The 26657-nt window shown below is 41.7% G+C and overlaps 1 protein-coding gene across 3 annotated transcripts in view; it reads left to right on the top strand.

The window, feature by feature from the left end:
• The window catches only part of LOC109030344 (serine/threonine-protein kinase Sgk2), a 165448-nt gene that overhangs the window by 91485 nt on the left and 47306 nt on the right, over nt 1-26657 (top strand). Inside the window, exon 2 of one of the 3 annotated variants that reach the window (XM_019041245.2) lies at nt 671-850. The exons of 1 other annotated variant lie outside the window; for it this stretch is intronic. The gene's annotated coding sequence lies outside the window, so the exon portion shown is untranslated. Of the gene's footprint in view, nt 1-670; nt 851-17582; nt 18504-26657 lie in introns of those variants that run through there. One more of the 3 variants, XM_019041246.2, reaches the window with a different exon arrangement.

The raw sequence follows: 26657 nt of genomic DNA, 5'->3' as shown, positions 1-26657 counted from the left end.
TTCCCGGCATTGTCCCGTTCGTTACGCTTTGCTTTGATCAGCGCCGGGTCCCGATTTTGTACGGGAAAGGTGATTCCGATCCCGGATGTGTCTGGCCCCTTGCCCTCTAGACCCCCAGGAATAATTTCAGCCTGGGCGTAGATGCAGCAGAAGCCCACCTGGGCGGGAATTTTGGCGAATGTTGTAGGAGTGTAACCGTCGTGATAAGTAGCCTGTGTTACGCAAGGCTGAAATCAGGGTTGCCACAGGCAGGAAAACCGGGAAATGTCAGGGAAAACCTGGACATGTCAGGGAAGATGACGTAAAAGTCAGGGTAAAAGTCTTAAGCCAACTTTATCTACTATCGAGAATCGGCTGAATGTTTCACTGGAAAAAAAACCACATTGGATCTAGAGTCCAGACTCTTGAAAACATTGACAAGAAAAAGGACTCTTGATTCAATCAGATTTAAGCTTAAATCAAAAGGTAATCCGCTCAAATTAAGAGGCTTGGTTCTTGATTTAAGCTTAAATCTGATTGAATCAAAAGTATTTTTTCTTGTCGATGTTTTTAAGAGTCTGGACTCTAGATCCAATGAGTTTTTTTTCCAGTGATAGTGTATTCAAAAATTTTTGCGAAAGTGTTCCCAAAGCTCCAAAATAATTAATTTCGTTTTTTACGTATGTTTCAGGTAAAACAAGGACAAATTTCTCTGTATTGTGTTCGCGTTTTGCTGCAACGGAGAATGAGAGATCTCGCATGCTCACAGTCCGCCTACTAATTGCTCTCTCCATATTTGCGCGAGTCATACGTCAGTCCTGGCGCCTCAAAAAAGGGCTAATTTCTCGAGCCTGAGTTTTCCTGTTTACAGGTAAGGCATCAATGATTCTTCACAAATCTCCTTCCTCATCGCATAGAATTGCAGTTTTCCTATCCGTATTGCCGTGCTAAGGAAGAACGCCGTATGAACCTTTAGGCGGTGCCAAATTTCCTTTGATAAAATACGAATTTCCTGGTAAAAATATAAACATTTTCCCGCAAATTTTCCAGATAATTTTGCTCGCAATCCCACCGAAAAGTCCTGAAAATTTCAAGGGAAAATACTTATAATTCTCCTCAAAAATAAACATTTAATTGAAGGAAATTTGGTAACTATCGAATGTTCATACGGCGATTTTGCTTAGCAAGGCAGCGTAGTCGCCTAGTGTGCCACAGCTGAGAGATACAGACAACTGAGAAGACTTTTTGTTGATGAAATCCCCCGGAAATTACTTTAAACTCTTCAGAAATCTTAAGTACCCTCCGAAAGGCATAGTCGGCGCTAGCGCAATATTTCCTACGCTTAGCAGGAACATTGATTGTCAATTTTGACTTTAAATACATTTAAAAATGTGAATTCTACATGTTAGGAAACCCTCGTTGTCCTTGGTCGAGTAAAATTAAGTTGAAAAATTAACAGTGACGACGGGTATTGAATTTACTGGGCTACGCAAACCGTGCGTCAAGGCGTGTTTACAAACGTATCTGATGTGCTCAACGCGATTTCAGTTACACCTCTTTATCAACGGTTCAAAGAATTAGTCCATGAATTTAGTTTTAAATCAACACGACGAACCGCTCGGAATACTTACATTATGCGTTGTGAAACGATTTTCAAAGATAAGCTGGTGATTTGAACGTTGATCATATTCTAATTGGCATCGGCTGGCCTTCTTTCAAAACTAGCTCTTCGAAGAAAATCAAGAACGGATAATTTAAAATTGATAAAAGGCTGAAGTTTCGTCACTTGCACTGTACGAGGTTTCCCGTTGTTGATTATCGTACTTTATTGAGAGTGCTAAGAAAAGTATTCACATTTGACGTTCCAAAATTGGACTGCTTGTGTATCAGAGTAAAATTCTGTCCCTCTAAGATTTTATAATCCGAGAAAAAATTAAGGATCAACTATGAAAAACTAATGTTTTTGAGAAGCAAAGAAAATCAAATGAAGGAGTAAGTTTTATGTAGAACAACATTTAAAGATGGGTTGTCCAGGATGTCAGAAAATGGCGATGGAAAAGCATGGATTTTTTACGACAAAGTACCAGTAAACATTTCTCCTAAAAATTTCTCCCGGTTACCAATTTTCATTAATATATTGGTTGATAAACATTGCTGATAAACATTGCCGCAGTGTGAAAAAGACGATTTTTTCCCTCCAATTTTGTCGTGGCGCCCAGAGAAAGCGTATTTGGAAAAAATGTGTACCACAAGAACGTCTTTTTGTGACCCAAAGAATCGACTCCTTCAATATTCGTATTTAATCCTGGGATACCCTGTATACTTACATCAGTGACGAGAAATCTGGTACGACAATGATCGTAGGTTTATTTAAGGTCTTGGCGCGGGTTTGACCGTTAATGCACCAAAAGAGTCAAATCGGCGATGATTGAAGCGTTCAAATCGATCACTGTGTTGCGCAACGGGGCACTTGCGCCTGTGCGCACTAGATGGCCGTGTAAACAGACGCTACAACCAAAACAAACTTAGCTAATGACCTAGAACAACGTTGCCAGATTATTTAATGCAATTTGTATACATTTATTTACTTTGAGGAACCTCGGAGAACATCGTGGCATTTGTGGTTCCACGTCGCGCCTAAAAAAATTGTTACTTATCATGTTTTTCTGTTGGATTCAAGACCCTTCTCTGAAACTAAAGAAAGGGTTAATTTTTAAAGAAGCTTAAATAAACGCATATTTCTTGCGGAGGTTGAGAAGTTCGGAGTGTATATCTGGCATTCTCCAGAGTTTCTACAATTCCGGACTTTCCGGAAAGTACTGAAATAGCACTGATTTTTTAAGGGCAGTCCGGAAGTACTGAAAAAGTGCGGAATCCCGCAAGGAGGTTCGGAATTTTTCATTTTTTTGTAAATTTTTGTCGCAATTTGAGCGGGAAATTCAATATTTTGAAATTTGCCGAATTTCGTCAATTGGAGGTACTAAAAAAGTATTGTAAAAGTACTGATTTTTGGCCAGCCTGTTTTAGTAGACACACTTTTCTCGCTCATCGTGATTTTCGAGCCATTTTCTACAAGGAACAACTGTTCTTTTTGCTCTAGCTGAAATTTGTAACAGGCTCATTAGATCGCCTCATTTTCCCTTTGTCTCTTTTGTCTATGGCTTTGTCCATCAGTATCAATTATTTTCTACCTGCGGTCTGATTGTTGAAATCGATAGACAAAGAGATAGGCTTGTAAAGAATATGGAGGGATCCTATTGGTGTTAACGGGTGGTTGCGATGGACAAAGATGGTAAGTAATAGACCAACTAACGGTAACTACGAGACACCCTACCGTCAGTCCATTATTTTATCCCTTAGTCTACAGGAACCACCCATTTCAACCGATAGGATCGCTCCCTACTCCCAGTGTCTTCTTTGTCTATTGCTTTGTCTATCAATTTCAACAATCAGCCCGCAGAACCTAACGAAGATTTGACATCTGAAACGTTTGACACGGTTGAAATGGATGGTTCCTATAGACTAATAAGGGATAAAATAATGCACTAACTTTAGAGTCTCTCATGGTTGCCGTTAGTTGGTCTGTTCCATACCTTCTTTGTCCATCGCAAACAACCGCTTTCACGTAGAGGATCCCTCGTCCCTCCATACTCAGGGCCGGATTTACCTACTTGCCGCTCATGGGCCACCTGCATTTTGCCGCCCTCTTCTCATTCATTTCGAAACATCAATAAAAACCATCAAGTGAACGTGCCGGACGGGGAGGGGAGGGGTGCATAAGACGCGATTACTCGTGTTAGGCACATTTTTTGCGGAAGCCCTGTCAACAGTACTAGCAAACGTTCACGGAACTTTGCGCGAAAGTTAAGCTCCGTAAACCTATCTCTGTGTGAACAAGACCTTCCATTTGTAAGAAATGAACGTAAAAATTATGCGAGAACAAACATAAATGTGGTTTAATAATTTTAACCTCCGCCGCCGCGCTGCGCTGACCGCACTGTGTTTGGCGCAATGCGTGAAGTATTCCAACAGTCTTGTAGGCGCTATGCGTTCCACGCCGCGCCGACCGTTGCTGAACGCACTGTGGTTGACGCAATGCGGGAAGTATTCATGCAGTCTTGTAGGCGCTATGCGTTCCACGCCGCGCCGAACGTTACTGAACGCACTGTGTTTGACGCAATGCGTGAAGTATTCATGCAGCCTTGTAGGTGCTAATATGTGTTACATGCCAACCGCCGCACAGTGGATTGAGTCAATTAGAGAGGTCGGACATGAAATTTTTGACCAAAACTGCAAATGTTGATGTTCATTTTGTCACATTTTAAAGTTCAAGGGGTGATCCTGGAAGAAAATTTCACGAGAAAACCAATGGAAACATCAGACTTTTGTATAAACGGAGTTATAAGCGTTTAAAGTTTCCAACTTTTTTCCGACCTCTATCATTGACTCGATTCACCGTGCGCCGCGCTAGGGGCTTCTCTTTTTCATCTCAAGTCCTCATCATCATTGCTCTCTGCGCCCCGCCGCTCCATGCCAAATTGTGTGTTTGGTTTCTCTCTTAACTCGACTAATTTAAGGTGCTGTCTCTGGTGTCACCAAAAGACGCTTTTCTCGTTTGTAATTTATTCTTCCGAATCCGATTTTTTTTATACCTATCATTTAAAAAAAATGCAAAATTGACCGCCCCCTACACTGAAAAAAAAGTAACTTGGATCAAGCATGATGATAATTCTTGAATTTGCCGCCAAGAATTTTCTTTATCTTGCTTTAAGCTGACTATTTCTTGATTCAAGAAAAATAATGCTTGGGTTAAGCAAAAAAGTAGCTTATATCAACCAGCAAAATTCTTGATTTAAGAAGAAATACTTCTTGGCGGCAAATCTAAGATTCTTTTTTTTTCCAGTGTAAATTTGCCGCCATGGGCCGCGGCCCATGTGGCCATCCCCTTAATCCGGCCCTGTCCATACTCCCTGTGTCTTCTTTGTCTATCGCTTTGTCTATGAATTTCGACAATCGGCCCGCAGCACATAACGGAGATTGGGCACCTGAAACGGGGCTATTTCCTGGCGATCCGACAACTTTCTCCCCGGGAAGATGCGCCTTGTCACGTCATGTCACTCGGCACCGGCTGACATTAGCCAAGGACCTCGTTATTGACAATTTTCGCAGCTGCAGAGTGTAGCCGGCCGCGGCGCGGCGTCTAATTATGCCCTTTTCTACTCTCGGCGTCGCACGGTGGACAGGGTCAATTAGAGAAGCCGGACATGAAATTTTCAACTAAAACTGCAAATTTTGATGTCTATTTCGTCACATTTTAAATGTCAAGAGGTGCACTGGAAGAAAAAACAAATTGGATCTAGAGTCCAGACTCTTGAAAACATTGACAAGAAAAAGGACTCTTGATTCAATCAGATTTAAGCTTAAATCAAAAGGAAATCCGCTCAAATTAGGAGGCTTGGTACTTGATTTAAGCTTAAATCTGATCGAATCAAGAGTACTTTTTCTTGTCGATGTTTTTAAGAGTCTGGACTCTAGATCCAATGTGTTTTTTTTTGTCCAGTGTGCCTCTTACAGGGTGTCTACAAGTCCGGAATTTCCGGAATGTCCTGAAATAGCACTGATTTTTTAAGGGCGGTCCGGAGGTACTGAAAAAAAAGTGCGGAAATTGTGTAAGAAGATCCGGAATATTTTTCATTTTTGTCGCAATTTGATCGGAATATTCATGTATAAAATTGTTCGAATTTCGTCAAATGAAGGTACTGAAAAAGTATTGAATTTTCCTGTTGAGGAGGTACTGAATTCCTTCGAAATGTACTGCTGAAAAAGCGCTGTAAAATTACTGATTTTCGACCAGCCTGTTTTAGTAGAAATCCTGCTCTAGAAAAAAGTTTTACGAGGAAACGAATAGAGCCACTTTTAGAACCTCAGCATTTTGTATAAACGGAGTTGTGAGCTTTTCAAGTTTCCAGATTTTGTTCGTTTCAATTGACTCGATCCACTGTGCGGCGCGGAGAGCGCCACAATCACAATCACTCGGCCCCGATAGGATTATCTCCGCCGCGTGTCCTATCCCGGCTTCCAGCGGGTCCTTGGAGACTCCGATGCACCTTCCAGCCTCCAGTTGCAGTTATAGATGCAACGCGCCAGATAGGGCCCAGATCCGCGAGAGATAGGTCAGGGCGCATCTTCCCCCCGGTTTCGGGTTTCGCTCGTGGATGGTCTCGGACTACGTGACGTCATCGCTGGACCCCTGTCTGGGCGCCCCCCTCCCTGGTCCCCCCGCCACTGCCATCGATAGAGATTTTGATCGTTCGCTTCGGACACGCTGCCGCAGGGTTGCAGTTTTTCATGACAAATAAAATCTTTAAATTTCATGTGAAATATTTTATGAAATTTCAAAAAATTGGAAAAATTTTGAAAAATATTTTTCGAAACCAAATGCAATGTTAAATGGACTATTTTTATCAAACGGAACTAAGCGCCAATTTGAGTTCCTTTTGAGGAATTTAGAATCCCGGATAGCGCGTTCTGTCAAACGGACCTAAGCGCCATGGAAAAGCATTGCGAGTATAGGACGGAATAAGCTGGACGCCCGATTCCGCCGCCAATCCAAGCCCCCTTCTACCTTCCTCACCCTATGGTGCTTGGGTCCGTTTAATAGAAATACGTCCAAATGAATGGTGACTGGTTTTTGCTTGTTGGTATTTTTTAGTGCGTGTTGGCAACCCAGCTCCGGAAAAAATGTTTCATATTTTTCACAACTTTGTGAAATTTCATGAAATATTTCACGGAAATTTTTTTCCGTGGAACGGATTTCCGCCGCGCGGGAAATATGATAAGTTGAAGGTCATGCAGAAATGTTTAATATTTGAAAAAAGTAGTCTCGACCTCTGCCGAGATCTTAGTGAAGAGTCTGTTCGTCCCCGGAGAGACTAAACCCTTGTGGGGTTTGTCGGCCGATTCGCTTGTTGCGAAATGTGGGTTTGGGGTGGCGCCCATAGTTTCACTTTATTGATGTAAGGAATTAAGTCCTTTTTAACGTGAGCCGCGAAATCCGCCGACTTAAACGAACGACGAGGCTCATTTTAAAATGAAGTTACGTCTATACGTTTGAAAATGTCAGAAAGCTGAGAGGACGGAAATATTTCCACTTAAGGTCAACAAAAGCTTGATATGTTGTTTCCAAGAAACCAAGCCCTTTGCAGAAAAGGAACTTGTGGGGATTTAATTAAAATATCAGTCCAGACGTAGAAAAAATAAGTCAAGAGGAAAAACAATCATGCGAGTAAATAACATCGATTTTCTCCTATCAAAATGGAAGGTAGACGTATCAGTATCAGCAGTGGCGTGGCGTGAATTGCGATGTATAGATTGTTATGCCATTTAAACCTTTGGTATAGAATCGATTTTTAAGGTGTTCGCTGCGGACACCCTGTTTATCGATCCTTTTCCATAGGGTTAAATGGCATAACAATCGATATATCGCAAAGCACGCCACGCCACTGAGTATCAGCGAAGACGGAGAAATTCAGCGTCGCAAAAAAAAGCGAAAACCGTTCTAAATCAAATAAACATCGGCTGGAAAGCGTAACCCGAAGTAAGTATTTTGGGAGACGCCCAGCGACATCGCGGCGGCGAGAGAAAATAAACTAATCCGCCGGGATTCGAACCGCGGATCTCCGCGTTGAGACCTCGCCTCTCCAAGAATGCTGTCCATTCAGCTACCCTCGCCGATCTGCGTCTCGGATTACGATCGAAATAAATTCGACCGCTTTATTTTTAAGAACTGCGCGTTTTATTGCCGTCAACGAGGCTCGAATCGAGGTTTGCAGCCCTCGTTTCGCGTGCCGAATGTCTCGTCCTGAATGCCAGATTTGACGAACATGACCCAACTGCAGTTCACGTTGCTTCAGTTTTCTCTCGTGGTTTATATCTCAGCAGAGAACGAAGCTACTCAACGCTTGAAAAATATCTGTGCATTTCAATTTATTTCTGTGACTGAGGGCTATGCGCTCTGGCCGCTACGCGGTCCAACCCCCTCGGCACCACGCGCCCCCAAAGGACGCTTCGCGGCCATCAAAATCAACGAAATCGCCCGTTGGCGGTTAATGAGCATATAATGTTAATTGAATAACAAAACGATTTTTTAAAGAAAAATTTCCCGTCTGACAATATTCTTAATGACTTTCTCCTTACTCTGAATTTTGATTCCTTTCGGGAAGTCGACCTTGACAGGGCCACATATAGCTGTCCATGACTTAACAAAGGCCTCTGAAAGTAAAGACCCACTCTATTAAAACTCTGACCTTCGAACTCCCCTTTCTCACCCCGTCCATCGATCGTCTTAAACATGATTTTATTAGAATGGAGAGGATTTTAATTTTCGCATTGTGCTATTATGAAAAATGTACTCACGAAATTTTAAGATTTGGTGTTGCTTCGTTTTCTGTTATAAAAATCGAACATCAAAGAAAATTAGAGAAAAAATGAAATATGTAAGGTGAATGCATTACCAAACCCCAAGAAAAGAGGGAATGACAAGTAGAAACGTACGTAATATTAAGATTTTCTGATACGGCTAGGGGCAGGGTTGCCACAGTCAGGGAAAACCGGGAAATGTCAGAGAAAATGCAGGGTTGCCATAGTCAGGGAATACCGGGAAATGTCAGGGAAATTTTAAAAAGTCAGGAAAACCGGGAAATGTCAGGGAAAATGACGTAAATGTCGAAAATGTCATGGAAAATGTGTCGAATCTCCTATATTGACTTTCTAAAATGGGTTTGAGGTTTCGAACTACGAAGTTTGCCTGAAAACTATTTTCAATTATGTCTTCTTAACCATTCTCCATATCTCCAATTGTTAGGGAATTTCACCAAAATGTGTCAGGGAAGGCAGGGAAATGTCAGGGAACTTCATTTTCCATATTCCATGGCAACCCTGATAATGACGAAAATGTCAGGGAAAATTTGTTACATCACCGAATAACAAATTTTGCCTGAAAACTATTTTCAATCATGTCTTCTGAACCATCCGTTGCATCTTCAATTGTGAGGAAATTTCACCAAAATGTGTCAGGGAATTTCATTTTTTTAATTCTGTGGCAACCCTGTTGGGGACAATCTGAGATCATGTCATTGTGGCGCACGACTGCAAAAAACGCGCCATTTTCGTGGACGGAATTTTTCCCTAGCTCGTTTTTCCCGCTACTTTTTCCGGTTTTCTGCGTCCAAGTTTGTATGCGATACGTGCAAGAAGAAACGCGCCAAAAAGGCCATAAAATCAGCTTCTATTAATAGTAGTCCGTTCAAAAAAATGATGAAAATATGACAAATAATTAATCAGAGTGATTGTGAGAGCTTGCACGTACGGTTTTAACTCCGCGCCGTATAAGTGAAGTAAGAATCGCGCGCGTCATTATTTTACGCACAAGAAATCAAGCGAAAATTTACGGTCACAAAGTTGGGTTTTATTCTGCGCCGTAAATCAGCAGGCTAGTGCTGCCGTGCTGAGGAAGAACGCCGTATGAACCTGCAGACGTTGCCAAATTTCCCTTGATAAAACACAAATTTCATTTTTCTTCCAATTTTTCAGATAATTTTTCTCGCAACTCCTAGGGTCCCTTTATACTGAGAGTCAAGATAATGTGAATCCATTTATGATTGGTTTCCGTATTTTAGGCCTGCACAATGTCACAAACGGGAATAAAGATTACATTTTCACCGATTGCAAAGATTATAATCTGGAATTGACCAGGAAATTACGGGGTCGGCAAGGAACAAACGGAATGAGAGAAGGAACGGAGAAAGGAATTTGAGAATGGGCCGATCAAAGATTACAAAAAACGTTGAATTTGTGTAATCTTTATTCCCGTTTGTGAATCCATGAGGAAGTGTTGTCTCGACTCTCAGTATAAAGAGACTCTAGCAATTCCACCGAAAAGTCCTGAAATTTTAAAGGGACCATATTCATAAGTTTCCCCGGAAATGAACATTCTATCGAAGGAAATTTGGCAACTCTCGAATGTTCATACGGCGTTCTTCCTTAGCACGGCAGAGTGGAGCTCGATGTTGCACTGCGAATAAAGTGACATGTTCGCTTGTCAAGTCTGATGTCACGAAATTATGACGTTGCGTGTTTAGTTCAAAAGAGCACGACAAAAAAAGACGACGTAAGAGGAGGATGTTTCCTTTCTTACCGTGGCACATTGGGGTAATCAGGGTCTGCAGCGAACATGAGGAAAAACAAGTTAAGATTTTCCTTCCGTTTTCCTGTAAATCTTACCGACAGAAATCTTGTCAGAGTAATTAGTTATATTAGTATAAAACACCAGGAAAATGTCGAGATGATCTTGAGTGAAAAGTTCTGGGAATTTTTGGAAAATACCTAATGAATTTGCAGAAATATCGCGGAATTTACAGGAGGAAATAAAGTATGCTTGTAAAATTTTAGGTTAAAGTTTAGTTGAATGTGTCAGTTTTGCTGGTCACAGAATCGTGTTTTGATGGCAATTATCGAAGATTAGCTCAAAATATTAAGATCCGTTTCTACGTTCAATATTAATCGAGATATCGCCCTTTGAAAAGTTGGGTTTTTGACGTCATCCACCGCCGTAGTGACACCCTTGTTTTTCTTCCACCTTGCTTTCATACGGGTTTCACGTTGAGTTACCAGTGAAAATGTGGGTCTTCCTGACTGATAAAACCACGGTGGAAGAAACCAAGGGTGTCACTGCCGCGGTGGATGACGTCAAAAACCCGACTTTTTAAGGGGCGATATCTCGGTTAATTCTGAACGTAGAAAGTTGCGGTTTGGACAGATTTTATTATTTTTAGCTAATCTACAAGAATCAAGCGTCAAAACACGATTCTGTGACCAGCGCAACTGACCCATTATTTATTCGGAATATTTTTGTGTATTTGTGTTACTTGCCGCCGTGCAATCTTAAGTTTCCTTTCTTGTATTACCATACCTCTTAAAAAATGCTGCTGATTCCGTGATGGACGTTTAGTATGCAAAAGATTTCTTGACAGGCAATGGGCCTGTTGCAAACTTTTGCTAGAGCAAAAATAAGAGTTGTTTCTTATAGATAATTCCTCAAAAATCACGATGAGCGCATCGGCAAAGTCTGAAATGCACTCATAACTTCACAATCTGCGTAAAAAATTTGCGTTTTTTTAAGCTTCCCCGCTTCAAAAACGATACTACAGCATAGGTGAACATTTTGTCAGAGGAGTCGCTCCATCGTCGGCGATATTCATCATGGCCGACGCTTGCACGCAGTTCCGCGCGTAATTCAAGGAGAGTTCAAGGTCAATCAATTCGGGCGTGGAAAATATGAACGTTAACACACCGATTGTTATCTGGTCTAATCCAGTTCAGGTGTTATCTCGTCCCATCAAACGTGTTTTGGCGGATTGGCGTCGGCTATGATGATTATTGCCGACAATGGAACGACTCCTCTTACAAAATGTTCACCTGTGCCGTAGTATCGTTTTTGAAGCGGGAAGCTCAAAAAACCGCAAATTTCTTACGCAGTTTGTGAAGTTATGAGTGCATTTCAGAGTTTGCCGATGCGCTCATCGTGATTTTTGAGGCATTATCTATAAGAAACAACTCTTAGTTTTGCTCTAGCAAAAGTTTGCAACAGGCCCATTCTCAGGAAGGCATTCTATGATCAACACATTGATTGAACCATCAATGGACCTCCCTGAAGGAGGATCTTTTGGACCTCCCTGAAGGAAGAAGCTTTTAAGGAACGACCATAAACGCGGCCCCAGTGGCGTGGCGTGGATTGCGATGTATCGATTGTTATGCCATTTAAACGTATGGTAAAGAATCGATTCTTAAGGTGTTTGCTGCGAACATCCTGTTTATCGATCCTTTTCCGTAGGTTTAAATGGCATGAAAATCGATAAATCGCAATTCACGCCACGCCACTGGTCACGTCCCCAATTTCGAATCGAACTCATCGCCGTTTAGCTCATCAGTTGGGTCGAAATGAGTTGTGGCTTGGACGTCCATGGAATATCGAAGTGCGCATTCGGGCAATGTGACATCACAACATCAGCGAAGCTCACTCAATCATATCGCGTTTTTTCGCGGAACCGCTAACGAGCTTTTTGATCGGCGGTGTCAAATCTCCCCGATGCCAGGCGGAAACCGACCTGATTTTCGTGATTTTCGATCCCAGCCGGCAACCTCGCCACTGTACGGGTAAAACCGGCTACCCACCGAGAATACAAGAGCCCCTAGAGACGTAACTCCGTAGCCTGGCTGGAAAAGGGTATATTGAGATGAGTCCGGGGTAGCGTTGAATTGTTTCAGTGGCGATTCTTTAAGTTTGGCAACATTGATTATCTTCCCCTTAAATGTATGTAAAACGATCGATTCGAAGTGAGACTGCTTGCCTCACCTTAAATCGATATTTTAAATTGATTTAAATGGAGGAAAAACAATGTTGCCAACTCGCAAAATCCGGAATTTCCGGAAAGTCCGGAAATAGTGCTGTTTTTTTAAGGGCGGTCCGGAAGTACTGAAAAAGTGCGGAAATTCCGCAAGAAGGTCTGGAATTGTTTTCTCATTTTTGTCACAATTTAAGCGGAAGTTCAAATTTTTGAAATTTTTCGAATTTCATCAAATGAGAGTACTGAAAAAGTACTGAATTTTTCCGTCGAGGAGGTACCGAATTTCTCGGAAATGTACTTTAAAAGTACTGTAAACGTATGGATTTTTGGTCAGCTTGTTTGGTAGACACCCTGCACCGGTTTTTTCGCCGTGAAGTTCATTAATGTATCTGTATATGTTGTGCGCAACAGATCCATTTTATGTTTTTGAAGAACTACTGCACGAATAAATAGAATCTCGGCATCCTTGTTTAACTTTTTCGTTTGTTCATTTGCACGCGCCGTATTTTGGAGGTCCCATTGCCAAATTACTTTGGCGGCCTCTCTTGATTTTTTACGACCTCGCAAACAGGTACCTCATATCGGTGTGAATGATCAAGTCCTTTTGCTTCTCGAAAGCTTCGCGCCAAACTTACTCAAGCGAAAGTTTCACCAAGGTCCTCTACTGTCTTTTCTTTAAGCGCTCACCTGATAGCGAGAGCTTTTTGCTTTCAGTTCGCCACCAGAATGCGCTGCACAGAATAAGTAATGCGTCAGTTCATTTAGTAGTTGTCGGCAAAGTGTCTCATATTTGAGGAAAAACTATCTCATTTTATAATTTTCAATGCCATCATGTTAAACAATCATAGATAGTGCATTTTATAGAGACGCCGTCTTAAACAAAATTTTTCAATGTGCTATAGCTCGGTTAATGTGGAACGTAGAATGTTGCTGTTTGGGTGGATCTTAATATTTTTTGCGGATCGACACCAAGCATCAATACACGATTCTGAGCCCAGCACAACTGATCCATTGTCACTTCACCTTTTTCTAGAATGGGTTTGACGTTTCGAACAGCAAATTTTGCCTGAAAACTATATCTAATTATGTTTTGTCAACCATGTGGCATAAGTTCATTGTTGGGGAATTTTACGAAAGTGTGACCGGGAAATCCGGGAAATGTCATGGAATTTCATTTTCTAAAGTCTGTGGGAACCCTCTGCTGTGATAGCGAAGAGAGCTATAAGTGTAACAATGAAGTTTAAAAAAAAACGAGCTCAGAAGCTTCTGACCGGAAAATTTTATTGGAAGAAGCTTCCGTTCAGTGTCAAATCGCCACTAATCGTCAGAAAAACTCTCAGAAATCGTTTGGATAATAAAAATCGACTAATTTTATTTCAATTACACAAAAAGGGTACTATTCATTTTCATGTTAGGCTAATGTCAGGCAATACAGCCGTAAAATCTATCTTCTGAGTGATTTTGTGGTTGCGTTTTGGACACACAACAAACACATTTCCAGGTTAGAAATTGACAGAAGTAGGCAGCCTTTTACTTAACAGCACTGTTTTCATTGGCTCTCTGGAGGAATAATGTCACGTACTGCTGTCTTGCCGAAAACTACGACATTTTTTGCGCACTTGCGGCTGTCACATGTGTCTCGTTTTCATGAAAATAAGAAGAATTTTGCTGTTTTAGCCATTTCAGTGGTTTCATCTAAAAGAGTTATAGACGAATTTTGAAAGTAACGCGAATTAGAAAATTTGACACTTACTGCTCTCTTAGCTATCACGGAATGCCCTATGCACTTGCTCTGGCGTAAGAGCGCAGTAATTAAACTGTCGCACGTAAGCCGTGTGGTACGCAATTGATCCGACCATAAAAATGGCGCTTTCTTGCAGAATACAGCTCATTAATTCCCTCTTTTCTTTCCTCGTGAGCTCATGTGCTTTTTTCGGCGGGATAAATTCATGCTTATTCATGCGTATTAAAAGTGCAGAAATAGATTTCTCGCCCGTGCGAAACCGCGGCCGCGTTGACTTTCCTCCTCGAGGCTGGTCGCCGACCCCGACGAATCTTGCCCCGTAATTTTCGGGGTCTTCGCCCCGAAAAATGTCCCCGTCCTCTCGTCGCATTGCCGCTTTTATTCGAAATGCACCGTGTTCCCGCCAAAAAGTCACCGTCAGCTGGACGGACTGAGTAAATTCAATTTAACTCTTTGGCAAGAACGCACTGTTTGTTCCGAACTTTTTCTGGAGCAAAAAAGATAAAAAAAAGTTGACTCGTTTTGAAATTGGCTCAAAAATTACAGCAAGAAAATTTCCAAATGCGTGGAGGAAGAAATTCTCAAAATTTTGACCCCAAAATTTCAAAAATTGAAGATCAGAAGTGTCTAGCAACCGGGAAATGTCAAGAGAATTTTTTTTTTTGTTTGCGTGTCAGGAATATCAAGGAAAACGTCTGGGAAATCCGTCAAAATTCGGCATGATGTCGGGGAATTTTATTTTGCAAGCTATTTTCGTGTAAAGAAAACGTCAGGGAAATAGAAAAACACGGTTTGTTTTTTTTTTTTTTTAAATTAATGATGAATCAAGTTTCAGAAAAATGAAATCGATAGTACAATTTCTACTAGAATTTCCGCTGATGTCTTTTAAATTTTAAAAACGAGACAAACATAATCCCGCACAAGTGAAGGCACCATAAATTTTGCTCTATTTTTTACATTATATCTCTAAAACATGAACAAATTCTTGCCTGCATCTAATCAGGACATGTGTCGAAAAATCGATCGTAATTAACTGCAATAACAACTGCTGGTTGCCTGCTACAGATACAAACCTAACGTTTTTCAAAACCTATAAAATGTCCTCTTTTGTAGAGTCAAATTATTGCTATCCTGTGCAAAGGATCTATCTCCAAAGTTACTCTGTCAGTTTTGTCTGAGACTATAAAATTGCATTTTTGTTCTGATATCATCTCCATCCTTTTTCATCATCCTTTCGATGTAAACCATGTTGATTCTCCCAAGTGAGGGATGCTTTTAAGGAACGACCGTCGTTCCTTAAAGCATCTCCATCATAGCCTTTGCGTATTCGTTGATACGCCGATTTCACATTATAGTTTACCTGAAACCTCTATCGCGTCATCAAGTTATCCGATACATCTTCGTCCAGAAATGTCCCGTTAAAATAATTTCGTCCAAATAAAATTACGGCAACAATGTCAAACCGACGAAGCTTTGATCTCCCAAAATAGTGACAGCCTTTGAGGCGGCTCAATTTGACTAATCGGCGACTTTGAGATGGCGCAATGCTAATGTCGTTCACTCTCGCTGAATGTAAATGACCTCCACTCAAAATCCCGCCGATCACGGCTTCGTAATCGGTGCTCAGCATTGGTTTTGCCTCGCGAAAAGTAGTTTTTATCCTGGGATTTCGGATTTCTCGAAGTCTTTAGGGTTATTAAAATACAGTTCGAAATGAAAGCCCCTGGTTTTCTCGGCAATTTTCCTGATTATTCATTGAAAATCGAAGATCCAGCCGCGAAACAAGTTGTTACGCCATCGCTGCATACTAAGAGGACGAAAATAGAGGCACATGCTGGTGACCTCCATTGCCTTCAGTAAATGATCGATTAGCGATATTTCCCTACTCGAAACTATAATAAAAAATCGATCAATAAGGTGTTCGATGCGAATACCGTGTTCATGGATCCTTTTCATAGGTTTAAATGGCAGATCAATCGATATATCGCAAAGCATGCCACTGGTGGCCTCATATGTACATGATTGACTTCGCTAACTACGCAGTAGAGTTTTTGTGAGGGTCTCTTCGTGACTTTGAGTTTTCAGCAGGAGGAAATATACGACTATTGGAACTCAAAAACATCCTGAACTCAATTTTTTTCGAATATTTGGGTTGGTTCCTCTCCGATAAACTCGGTCCCAATAACGAGCAAAATTCTCCGAAAAATCGGAAGAAAACTAATAGATCACACTCAATTCATCAAACGAGTGTGATTGTAACGATATCGATTGGTTCGAAACATAAACATAGCCTCAAAAGTCAATTGAGTAATCTGACGGCGTAACGGGTTTTGTGTGATAGATTTTTGATTCGTATGAGTACTGTTGGTCAAGAGCAGGGTATCTACTAGTCCGGAAAGTCCGGAAATAGTACTGATTTTTTAAAGGCGCTCCGGAAGCACTGAAAAAGTGCGGAAATTTCGCCAAAAGATCCGGAATTTTTTTAAATTTTTTGTCATTTTTGTCGCAATTTCAAATTTTTGAAATTTTTCTAATTTTGTTAAATGGAGGTACTGTAAAAGTACGGATTTTTTCTGTCGGAAGAGGTACTGAATTTCTCGAGAATGTACTGAGAGAGCACTGTAAAATTACTTATTTTTGACCAGCCTGATTAAGTAGACACCCTGAAGAGGAGTGAAGTTGCTGTAGGAAATTTCTCATTTTCAGCTTTTCTGACAAATATCCTAAAATTCTGGTTTCTGTTGTTTTGAACCAAAAGATACATCGAACCACCATCAAATACGATCCATTTAAAAATTATATAAAAAATTCGTGACTAAGCAGGGTGCCTGCAAGTCCGGAATTTTCGGAAAGTACCGAAATTCTACTGATTCTCTAAGGGCGGTCTGGAAGTACTGACAAAGTGCGAAATTCCGCAAGAAGGTCAGGAATTTTTTCATTTTTTTGTCATTTTTGTCGCAATTTGAGCGGGATTTTCAAATTTTTGAATTTGCTGAATTTCGTCAATTGGAGATACTGAAAAAGTACCTAATTTTTCTGTTGAGGAAATACTGAATTTTTTGGGAATGTACTGAAAAAGTACTGGAGAAGTACTGATTTTTGGCCAGCCTGTTTTTGTAGACACCCTGGACTAAGCCACGGAAATTCGGCAACGTCTGTAGGCTCATATGGCGTTTTCCGGTTTTCCCTCAATAGCCAGCAGCGCGGGAGACGCCGAAACATCCGAATCGGACGGTAGCACGGAGCGCAGCCTCCCGCGACACGTCGCACGTCGCGGAGTCCGTGACGTCACTGAAATTATGCAAAGCGGTGCGTTGGATGCGGTGGCGTCAGTGGCACCCTCCCCCGCCCACACGGCGGGGTAGGGGGGGGGGGGGGTTGCCCCGATTGGACTCTGTTTCGGATGCTCCGAGACACTCCATTCAAGCGCCAGCCCCACCGCCGCTGCCGCTAGTCGAAGTTGGTCGTCCAGTCAGCGCAGACGTGTCGCGCCGAGCGCCGCGATTTTTACGTGTTTATTTACGTTCAGTCGCGAGTTTCCCGGTCGATTTTCGTTGTTCACGGCCGATTTTCAAAGAAGTTTTCGTGTTATCTGGTGTGTTAGCGCCGATCTCCCCCGGTGACTGATTTTTTAGTGTTGGTGTTCGGGTCGTATCACCGGTGACTGATAAGCTGGATTCTTGGTGTTTGTTTTGATTTTCGCTGAGAAATTGTTCAGTGACTGGATTTTTTTTCTGCGGAGCCTTTTTTTCAAAAAAAAATAAAAAGTTATTTTGAGGTGGTTTGTTCGTCGAAGAGTGTGTTTTCCGCAGGACTGTATTCTGGATTGGTAGTTTTTGATACCTAGCGAAAGTGCTTTCGAGTCGTGTATTTTTGCTCGCCTAACATTACATTTTTTAGTCGTTGAGCCCGGGTAGTTTCTCGCAAGCGATTTTGCTCTGGAAGATCGTAAAATTTTGAATCTAAAATAATCCCACGTTTTTAACGCGAGTGTTATCAGAATTCCGACGCGAATTCCAGAAATTGCGCTCGAGAATTTTCGCACGCTTGAAATTCCCGAATTTTTGGTTTTTAACCTGGCTCGTGGAAGTTGGACCTATTTTCCTATGTCCCAAAATCCGATTTCCGGGTTTAGAGTTCGCGATCTCCCGACTCCGATTTTCCCGTCGGACTACACCGCCTGGCTCTAAGCTCGATCGTGCGTGGATCGTTTCGTTTCGCGAGAAAGTTGGTCCGGTTTCTAGGACTTTCAAAAAGTGTTGTGGTTCGCGATCGGCACCAGCGCCCTCTGGAAATCAGGCCTTGAAACCCTCGCGACGACTCCTATTTTCGCCGTGCGTTGCGAAACTCATGCATCATCGCCACCGAAATAATTGGTGAGTGAAAGTTGTAACGCTTCGTCCGGGGTCACCCGGGGCTTCTTGCTTGGTTTATGGTCGCTTTATGCACCGCGGTGAAGGGCGTTTCGAATATACAGGGTAATTCAAAAGTCACGCACCACTGGCCATGGGTGTGGCCATTTGAAATTTTTGAGTTGCCCCCCGCCCCCTCCCCCCGAGGGGATCAAAAACTGGAAAGTACTTAAAATAGTTTCCCCCTCGATATGAGGAAAAACGTCTTTACCGCAAATAGATATCATAATTAGAACTAAAGTTATGGACAGTGGTGCGTGACTTTTGAATAACCCTGTATGTACACTCAAAGGGGCGATATTTCGTCGTGTCCCGGCCAAAGGAACGTAAGTCCATTCTGAGGTTGCCAAATTGACTCAGACATCTCTGTTTTTCATACGAATGTTCTTGTGCAATTTTCCCCCAAAATCTTTCCCCGAAAGCTTTTTTGATTATTGTTTGATATCGGAGGAAAAACTGCGGAAATTTTCTGTCAGAAACGCATAATATTATCTTTGAAAAAACTGCAATTTGCGATGGGAAATTTGGCAACATCGAAGTTTGGTTACGTTCTTTCGTGACGGGAACGACGATTTATAATCCGTCTTCTTATCCAGATTGAGGATGCGGATGCCGTTGGTGTAAATCAAGAACCTTTCAAAATTGGACGTCTATGTCGAAAGGACCGATGTAAGATTGAATACATGAATGATTTTAAAAAGGACATGAGGCGCGGACTGAAGAGTTTGGTATCGTAGAAGGCGTATCGCTGAAAGGTGAATAGATGGTATCCCAAAGAGGTCAGAAATGAAGGTCAGGAAATTGGAAAATTTTAGAATCAGGTAAAAGCCAAAAAATTCGGGGGAAAGTCAGGGATTTTGAAGAGAAAAAATTATAGCATCCCTGTCGCTACGTAACGCAGTCCTGAACCCTCTCCTTCCTCCGCCCCTGTGATACATCCGTAACGCAAGCGCAGACACCCCCCCCCCCCTCCCTTGGAGAGTTACATGTTTTATGAACGGCCCCGAGGGTGTTGAGTGTACAGCTCAGAGATGCGAATTTTCATAAACTATTTTAAAATCTTTGCAATTTGCTACGCAGTTTACTATGAAACGCATAGGAACAGTAAACTGTTAATTTTGAAATTTTGAAAATGATATGAGTCAAATTTCGAAGTTTTTTTCCGATAATTCTTGCAGGTGCGTTGAATCATAGTTGAAATTTCATTATCCGTGAAATTTTATTTTTTAGCAAATTGAAATGGACTTATTTGAATCTAAAGAAACTTTGTCTGAACTGACTTGAGCCCTGAGATCTATAAGAATACATAAATGACAAGAGTCATGTCATAATGGAGCTCTTTTTGATTTAAAAAGTCCAAACTTCGTGTTCCATTCCGCGTATATGGAACGGCCCCTGAAGTCCTTCGTTCGTAACTATGAACGTCAGTGTTTTTGTTTAATGTTTACCTTTCACTTTCAATACGATCTGTTTATTTTTTCTCGCAAGAAAAGCGACCATAGGAAATACAATTTCTTCCAAGTTCCTCAAGGTTCGACACAATTTCGTCGTCGCAAGTTTCCGTAGTACTGCCGTGATAGCGAAGAGAACAGTAAGTGCAATTCTGTATGAACCATGGTTAGCACATGCTTTTATGTGTCTCGAGATTCCTCCCAGTATGCTGCCGTGTCAAGGAAGAACGCCGTATGAACATTTGAGAGCTGCCAAATTTCCATCAATGAAATGTTTATTTATTAGAAAAATTATGAGTGTTTTTCATTGAAATTTTCAGGAACATCAGACCAAAATTCGAACAGAATGGAGATGTTACATGTGTGAGGAATTTCCGATTTGATTGATGATTCTTTTGTAAAAGTTCGCGAAAAACACGATGTAGCCACTGGTTTTCTCTGAAATCAACTCCCAAGCTCAGAAAAAGCTCTCGAGTTAAGGCCAAAATGGAGGGGATATCCCACGCCATTCTGAGAGTCCACCTCTACATCGAAATAAACTCTCCATGCAAAGATAGGGAGCAAATACATTGACAGGGCTGCCACTTTATTTTGGGACTCCAAATCTGAAAACACGGCAACCCTGCTAATGTATTTGCTCCCTATCTTTGCATGGAGAGTTTGTCTTGATGTAGAGGTGGACTCTCAGGGTAGGGTGGGATATCCCCTCCATTTTGGCCGCACTTTGAGACCTTTTTTTGAGCTTGGGAGATGATTTCAAAGAAAACCAGTGGCACCATCGTGTTTCTCGCGAACTTTTACACAAGAATGAATGGTCAAATCGCAAATTCCTCACAAATGCAACATCTCCATTCTCTAAAAAATTGGAAGAAAAATATTCATAAGCTTATCATTATTATCAAGGGAATTCCGTGTTTTATCAAAGAAAATTTGGCAACGCCTGAAGGCTCATACGGCGTTTTTCCTCAGCACGGCAGTATGCTTTTACTGCTCTCTTCACTATCACGGCAGACTGGGATCGAATTTTCCGATCGCATGTTCGGTGACCGCGCTGCAGCTTCGCAACTCGAGCTCGGAAGTGGCAGGAAAATGGGTCGCGGCGACCGTGGGAGTCGAGTCACATACTCTCACTAACTCACTACACTTCTGTCACCGAGTTGCTCGTCGCTTCGTCGTCCTAGTCGCGCGGCCTCGGCCTTCAAAAATTAGCTGACGTTGTCGCACTCGCACAAGCGCCACCGCGCGCCGCCTGCGTGCCACGCATTTTATGATAATGTACTCGCTGATAAGTCCGCGAGTGCGTGGAACGCTCGACAGGTTTGTTTCACCGATGTAATTCGGGCATTGTAATGAGCCGGAAAAGTAGGGCGGGAAAGTATGCAACAGAGTGTCTACAAGTCCGGAAAGTACTCATTTTTTAAGGGTGGTCCGGAAGCACTGAAAAAGTGCGGAATTCCGCTGGAAGACCCGGAATTTTGTCATTTTTGTCGCAATTTGAGCGGGAAATTCAAATTTTTGAAATTTGCCAAATCTCGATAATGGACCACTATAGACAAGGTACGAATTAAAGGATTCTGATACATGTTTCTTAACCGAAAATGACTGAAACCAACTCCTAACGAAGATATCAACGTTTTTATTTCACGTTGGTGACGAAGAATTTGAACTGCCCGCTCATAAGAAACTCAAAGCTCTACGTGAGTCAAATCGCGCACTACAACGGTTTCAGCAATCTTCTCAATCGAGCAATTTTCATTTCCCAACATGTGTTGTTCAAACTATAAGCAATTTGCTATAGCTGAGCCAAAGCGTCAAGATTGAGGTTGCCAGATTTTTATATCGTAGAGACTGTCATGATAAACGTTTAGCGCAATTACCGCACTGGAAAAGAAAGTTTCTCGGAGCTGAAGTTCATACCCTTAAAAGATTGTACAAGGAAAAAGTCTCAAGATTCAATCGGATTTTCGCTTGAATCAAAAAGATTCAAGCTAAAATCCGATTGAATCGCGAGCCTTATTTCTTGTCTAATTTTTTAAGTGTGTACTTTGGATCCAAGAAACTTTTTGACTCTTTTCTCGATTGGATCAAGAGTTTTTTTCAGGTCAATTATCTGAAGAGTCTTAACTCTAGATCCAAGTCGTGACTTTATTTCCAAAGCGGGGTAACAAGGATTTATCAGGGAAAATCAGGGATCTGCTGCGAAAAGGGAATCTGAGATTCCGGCAAAAGGACACTTAAACTAACTTCGGCGAGACGCGTAATACAACTATTTCGACTTCTAAGTAGGTTAAATTGCATATCCACGAAATGAAGGAGAATGTGAACTCTTTTCGGCTGATTCAGAGACTCTAACGCAGAGTAGAAAAGTTGGATGGGACGAAACATGTGATACAACTATTTCGACTTTCAAGTAGATAAAATTGGTAAAAACATTACTACTACTTCAACCCTCTTGTCTAGTCGAAGTTTTTTTTTTACAGCACAGCAAGGCCCTCTGACATTGGTCGAATTTTTTTCCTCGTTTCGTGTTTCGTCGCAGTATCATTGTAGGAAAAAATTTCTGCGTATCAGCATATTTTTTAAGGGAAGAAAAAGTCGCAGTATCTCCAGATTTTTTTCCGTAAACCCTTTACTTTTTTCGCGTGCAAAATCAATTTTCGCTTGCAATCAGTAGTGACTTTTTTTCTTTTTTTACTTTTGTCTTTTCTTTTCTGTTTCTTCTGTTTTCTTTTTTGTTTCTTCCGATTCCTTTTTTGTTTCTTCTGTTTTCTTTTTTGTTTTTTCTGTTTTCTTTTTTTTCTCATTTTTTCTCTCTTTTTTTCCTCTTTTTTAAGCGAGTTGCATTAATTTTCCATGAGTATTCCTGACAAGTTAAAATATTCTTGATTCTATCTCATACCATAGATTCGTCCCCTCCCGCTCACTTCAGCGCCCTTTTTTTGCAACATTTGCATTCATCGAGTTTCTGAAGCGTCGTATTAGTATCGTCCCGCCCTCAAAACTAATACTTTTCATTGATTTTACATGGTTCATTCCTGAGCACGTTCGCTGTTCCGAGCCCCAGCCACTGCGCTGTGCCGTTTTGCGCAGTACTTTTTCGCAGTACTTTTGCGCAGCGCAGTGTGATAATTTTCTCCATAATCGTGGTTTCAGCATAACCAGGTGTTTTCCGTGTACTGGGTGCTCGCACTTTCAGTAGAACCTCTCTTTTCCGTCGAATGATGGTGTCAAACGCGCATCCCAGCGATCGTTCGTAGAATACATCTGGCGACGGTTCGGTGAACTTTTCACATCGGGAGATTTCACATCTCACCACGCGTCAACTTTTTGCCGCGATTTTCTCTGAAGCAATCTTTACAGTGCATTTCTCATTAATGCCGTTTCCTCGGAATTTGTTAATTGATCCGTGCTTTTTCTCTGTAAATGAAACCCAGGCGGATGGGGGAGGGCACAAGAGGTGCCTGTCAGGTCTCCTCACCAAAGAAAACCTGGAGGAGGGGATGTCTGGCAAAGGAAGGTGCTTAAATTATGGTTATTTGCAAATTCCAGCGGTTTATTAATTTGAGAAGTTATCCGACATCAGAGTCCGTGCCAAATAAGTTTACGCACTTCTAGACCGTGACAGATCTTCTGACGTCACTTTTACATGTAAAGTAAATGGAAGAATCAAGGTAGCGACTCTTCTGTCCTAGTCTAGAAAAGTGTATGACAACTCACCAACATAGATTACATAGAGTCGTAATGTAAATGGGAGAGCTGGCGCCATGTTCTGCTCGACGAGTTCCGAGCCCGGTGTGCGCCGAGTTCGGGTCACTTTTTCGGTACATGTTCGATCCAAAATGGCGGCGTGAAATACTTGGAGATTCCTATCTTCTTTCTTTACATCGGATGGCCGGATACCCGTGTATCGCAAACAATCGATCATGTATCGAAAAAGTGACCCGGCGTCACACAGGAGTCTCGGAATTCGGGACCTGGAAAATGCTTAATACTGGTGCCAGCTCTCCCACTTGCATTACGACTCTATGTACTCTATGCTCACAAAACGCTGAGTTAACCGCCACAGCAGTTATCGTTACATCTTAACATTGCTATAGTAACTGCTGCGGCGCGGCGTTGAACTCAGCGTTCTGTGAGTTATCGCACACTCTTTCACATCCAGAATATCGAGTCCGCATCCTTTTTTTCGGGATTTTTGCTTCCCCCCCCCCCTCTTTTTTTTTGCTTCGCTCTTTTCTACGTCCTTGTTCGATGTCCTCTTACCGTCTCTGAGCGAATCGGCAAGGCTGGATTCTCGGACGACCTTGATTCCTGAGCTACGCGCCACGATTCCTCGTAGATTTGCGCGCTTTCGCAGCTTTTAGCGTTAACCTCTAATTTCATGAAGCGGCTCCGGGATTAGCCGTAATTGCATGTTTACTCCGTCCAGCGTTGCCGATGCGCTTTCACCTGAAAATCGGGGAAAATTCGGATACTCTGAGCGAATATTCGCGACTGTATTCGATCGAGGTTTTGACCTACTGCCAGTGTTCGAAACTCACCTTTGAATTTTAGGAGCCATATGGCGCATCAAGCCCGATTTTTAGGCGCCATTGAAGATTTTTTAGGGGCCAAATTGACTTTTTGCCTATATATTACGGCGCATTTAGCGAAAAGTTAGACGCGAGATGTTTTCGAAACAGAACCAGTAAGTAGCTGTAATTTGGGAAGACAAAAGCACTAAGAATTCCTCAGGGAAAATGACGCAAGTTTCAGGGAAAATTCGTTAAATCACCTCTATTTGTTTTCTAGAATCGGTTTAAGGGATCGAACAACAACTTTTGCCTGAAAATTATTTTCAATTGTGTCTTCTTAACCATCGGCCATATCTTCAATTGTCAGGAAATTTCACCCAAATGCGTCGGGGAAATCAGGGAAATGTCAGGTAATTTCCTTTTTCAAATTCTCTTGCAACCCTGGCTAAATAGACTTCCGCCCAAAATTTCACACCAACATATTTGACAGTGCAGACAACACCGCGTGAACCAGGAGACTCAATTTGCGCTCCCTTTTCGCCCCATTTTTTGCGCGGAAACTTTTTGCGGCAGCACCTGTTCACCACGCACGAATCACAGTTTCGAGAATCGGATCGGGTAACTGATGGATCATCGCTCAAGTTAGGTTTTTGTTGTTCTTCTTCTTCTCCTCAGAGATTTGAGAGCAGAGACGAATAAGGCGCGACCGTCGCGTAGGCTCCATGCGTTGACTAATAATTTTATCAAGTGCGGCGGGATGTTTTGCTTTTATCTTCTCAACTTCTTCCGACTTTACAATGACGTGATGTAATCGATTTCGAAGAATCTGAGTGGAGTTGCTAATAAACCCACGTGTTAACTGAATTGTTCGGGTTAAGTTTGAACGGGATGAGGTCACCGTTCATGTATCAATATGCAAAGCATTTTTTTTTTTTTTCTATTGTATTTGATCTCTAGAACGGCTGGTATATTGGACTGTTTTGGAGAATTTTAAACGCACTGGGAAAAAAAACACATTGGATCTAGAGTCCCAGACTCTTGAAAACATCGACAAGAAAAAGGACTCTTGATTCAATCAGATCTAAGCTTAAATCAAAAGGAAATCCGCTCAAATTAAGAGGCTAGGTCCTTGATTTAAGCTTAAGTCTGATTGAATGTAGGGTATTTTTTCTTGTCGATGTTTTTAAGAGTCTGGACTCTAGATCCAATGTGTTTTTTTTCCAGTGCGGGGTGAAGTTACTTTCCGTACTGTGACAAGCAAAGTATTTCTGTAAATGAAGGAAAAGTGTGGGGATTTTTAGCCCACGCTGTCTAGGATTTATTTCGTTTTTCTGAAGTCAGGGAGTGTCAGGAAAAAATCTGGGAATTTCGTTATTTGTCGTTTCTAGTGTAACATGCTGGGCTGAACAGCGTTTTATATTGAAAATATTATGGTGAGAGCCCATACGCTGTAATAACACATAAATTTAAATCTATTAGTGATGCAGCAGCTACAATTGTTTTGTTTGTACATTCGCCTTGACAATGTTTGTGTGTAACCCAAAGGCCTCGGCCTTTATTATAGCCCAATATGAGTAATTATGTATTATCACAGCGTGTTGACTTTCACCCTAATATTCGTAGTTTTGATTTTTCTCTTTACAAATTGAGGAGAATTTAAAGGAATTTTGGCGCATTTAGAAGGGAATTTTGGATAAGCCAGGACATATCAAGAAAGTGGCATTCAAAGTGTTTGGCCCGAATTCTGCATTTTTCCCCTTTTTCCCTGAAGCCATAGAAAGTTGAAGGATCCAGGGAATTTGTAAATTGTACTTTCAGTCCAAGGTTAGATACTGCCAGGGCATCCAGTGCATCCAGTATGTCTCGTAAACTTTCAAATATTTCCGAAGTCCGTAAAAAATTCGCGTTGACCAACGAACAACCTCGCCCGGACCGGAAAAAAAATGACGAATTCTTGAGAAAGTGCGGACTTTATCCGCAACCCGCTGGCGCACAGTGAAACGGGTCGATCAGAGAGGTCGGACATGAAATTTTTAATTAAAACTGCAAATTTTGATGCTTAAATCATCACATTTTAAATTTTAAGGGGTGCTTTCAGAAGAAAATTTCACGAGGAAACCAATGGAGCCCCTTTTAGAACCTCAAAGTTTTGT

This window comes from Bemisia tabaci, chromosome 9 (genome assembly GCF_918797505.1).
Source record: "Bemisia tabaci chromosome 9, PGI_BMITA_v3".
NCBI lineage: Eukaryota > Metazoa > Arthropoda > Insecta > Hemiptera > Aleyrodidae > Bemisia > Bemisia tabaci.
This window is presented reverse-complemented; position numbering and strand designations above follow the sequence as displayed.